The sequence below is a fragment of the Euphorbia lathyris genome, chromosome 6 (genome assembly GCF_963576675.1).
Source record: "Euphorbia lathyris chromosome 6, ddEupLath1.1, whole genome shotgun sequence".
Classification (NCBI taxonomy): domain Eukaryota; kingdom Viridiplantae; phylum Streptophyta; class Magnoliopsida; order Malpighiales; family Euphorbiaceae; genus Euphorbia; species Euphorbia lathyris.
In genome coordinates this window covers 73,712,651-73,715,761 of record NC_088915.1, presented here as the reverse complement: position 1 = coordinate 73,715,761, position 3,111 = coordinate 73,712,651, and the positions used below count along the sequence as shown (strand labels likewise).

At 33.9% G+C, this 3,111-nt stretch overlaps 1 pseudogene; it reads left to right on the top strand.

Annotated features, from left to right (window-relative positions):
* Positions 1-210: 210 nt before the first annotated feature.
* On the top strand, positions 211-2,068 carry LOC136232207 (dehydration-responsive element-binding protein 2D-like; annotated as a pseudogene).
* The last annotated feature ends 1,043 nt before the right edge of the window (positions 2,069-3,111 follow it).

The window sequence follows — 3,111 nt, the reverse complement described above, 5'->3', positions numbered from 1 at the left end:
GCTGTCTCTGCACCCCTACCTCCTTTATCACTGATTGGTAATGAGATTCTTTGATCTTTTCTTCTGTGAAAAAGAAATCTGAATCTAGTTTTGATTCTTTAATTTGTGATTAGGGGGAAATCTGAATAGATCTTAGGACTTTCATATGTATAATCTGATTCATACAATGACTTTAAGTTAGTTAAATTTTTCTTTGCAGGTCAAGAAAACCTAAAAAAATTCATGTCCAGATATGAGTGTTTCAACCAATCTTCGGAGAACTCATAAGTCAGATGAAAAAAAAAGGATATTCTAGCAATGATTGCAGAATGTGGCCGGCGAAAATTTCGTTCTCAGACCTAGGGCAAATTGAGACTGCAGGTAAGTTGGCACATTGTTTTCTAAATTCCCTTTTCTGTAATGTTTTTTATCTATTCAAAATTTGCAAAGACTGAATACTTTTAGCCCTTGTTTGTTAATAAAAGATAAATGAGAGTAATGGAATGTAAAATATCAAATTAACCTTGTTTGGGAGTTGTTTTTGTAGATTAAAGGAATGTTAATCAAATTTAAATTTTTACTTCGGTTAACCTCTAAACTCTCACCTCAATTTGGTGTCAATGGAAATAACAGAAAGTTAATGTTCATTATGATATGATTTATGTTAAACTTTGTATGAGCAAATGCCTTACTCAATCCGAATGAAAATAAAATTGTTCTACTGAAGAACAGATCAGTTTTTGTTAACAAGTTGCATTATTATTGACCCTCAAAATCATTTATTTCTTTCGTACTTTTCCAGTGTGCAATGCAAGGCGGTTGAAGAACAACTAGAAGCCTCTCGTAAATTACTCTGCCCAAAAATACTTGTTTAGTTCGACGTACATTAACTTCATTGCAGTGTTCTGTTGCACTAATCACTAATATGTGTCTTCTCAAATTAAATTGATGATATCTGGAGTCACTTATAGACTTTGAGTTATCTTGATACCCACTAGGGTAACTTTGATGTTAATATGTGATTTTGGTAGGTGATAAATTGTTCTGGTCTGTATCATGACCAAATAACATCACTGAAAAGATAGGGTGTTCGTTGAATCTTATATTTGTGAGAGATTTGTTGATATGTTATTATCATTACGAAGTAATTTTCATTTTCCTAGAGATAAATTGCTAAAATGTTAGTTTTAATTACATTCTAATGTGATTTTACATGATTTTGCATGGGACTGCTCATTTGTAACCAAAGGAATAAGTTGCTTATAAGTTATCTTCTTTTTTTCGCAGTTGTATAGGCGTCTCTGCTCATTGGATGTCAATATCAAGGAGGGGTACTGTTGGGGAGAAAAAACCCAGCACAAGCTAGTTCGAGAAAAGGGCGTATGAGAGGCAAAGGCGGCCCTGAGAATGCACTCTGCACTTATCATTCGTCAGAGAACTTGGGGCAAATGGGTTGCTGAAATTACCTAATCCTGGTGCTCGTAAATGATTAGGTACTCTCGAAGCTGCTATGGCTTATGATTCTGCTGCAAGGAAACTCTATGGTCCTGAAGCTAAACTCAATCTTCCCGATCTTAATTGGTTTCCGGCTTCTTCTCATAACACCAAAGTTACCCAATTGGAAAATCAAATTCAAGTCCCGCTTAATTCAGGTCCATCCCCATTTATAACAGAGACTGATTCGAATTCGAGTTATATCTCCGATCCATTTATGCCGACAAAAAACGGAGAAGAAATTTGGGGCAAAGGAGGATAATTAATCGGGAATGGAAGAGCTCTGGGCGAATTTGAATGTGAATCTCCCATTGTACTATGATTCGATTTGGGCGGAGGTGGCAATCTCCTGTTGGAAACTCCTTTCTCAGACTGAGGACAAAATGAGACTTCATGAGAGACTGTCTTATATGAGCTTCAGAGTTCTTGCTGTTGAGTGGAAGGGTAATATGTCCATGCTTCTTTGTTTACTTTCATTTCTATAGCCATGATTGCAGAATGTTGCGGGCGAAACTCAACTTTTGTTGGGTTTGGCTGTAACTCAACAAAAGTCTTCCTCTGTAGAGCTAGTTTATTTTTAGTTGTACTCTATAGATATTTGTAATTGTTCATGCACTTTTCACTTTTTGTCATATTGAGTTGTTTATTTCAATTGTAATCAATTAGAAAAGCTGCAGTGCATGAATTAGTTGGTGTCTATGTTGCATGGATATGGAACCGAAATGGACATGGGAACATGATACATTATTTCTAAAACATAATCTTCATAAAATATCCTACAAACGAAAATAGACACTGAATGGAGAAACGCTACAAGGAGTTGATGTTGATGAGATGACATTAGCAAAGAAAATATGCATTCCTCAGAACACAATAATCTCTTAAATCTATGATGTAGCAACAAATTAAAAATCTTCTAAAGGAAGTCTGCTATCTCATATGGCCTTCTCTAACACTCAGAAGTAGCAACAAGTTTCAGCATCCCAAATCAGACTTATTTTCTCTAATAAACCCTATAAAAAAACAGGTTTTAGCAATGGTTTTCTAGCATTTTCATATTTAATTAGGTGTTCTTTGTTCTTAAGTTAATTTCAGAATTAATTAGGGTCTGGTTAATTAAATTAGGTCCTTATTTCACATAGAAATGTTAATTTTAACTGGATTAGTTGGGTGTTTTTTCTTCTCTTTTTCTTGTTCGTGGATCTCTACCACCAACCACGACATATCATCTACTGTCTTTTTTCATCAAAGTCTATTTCATATTCTTTTTATACTTGATTTCCTATAAATATTATTTTGACAATAACATTGAGATTGTCTGAAAGCGTTTTAAATGACACCCTAAATTCATTGATAATATCACCAGTTGACATTATTGACTAATAAAAATACATTTTTGGAATGAGGATTCAGATTAGAGGATGAACCCTATAATAGGAACAGTGTAACTGTGCCATGGGTTTATAACCATTTTATTGCATTCATTTGTATCCATTTTTGCAACTTTTTTATTATGTTCATTTTATTCCATGGACCAACTTCTTATTTTGTTCATTTAGTCCCTAGACAATGAGACAACACTCTTATTTTATTCATTTAAAAAAAAAAGTTCCTGATTTTGAACTTTTTATTTCTTTC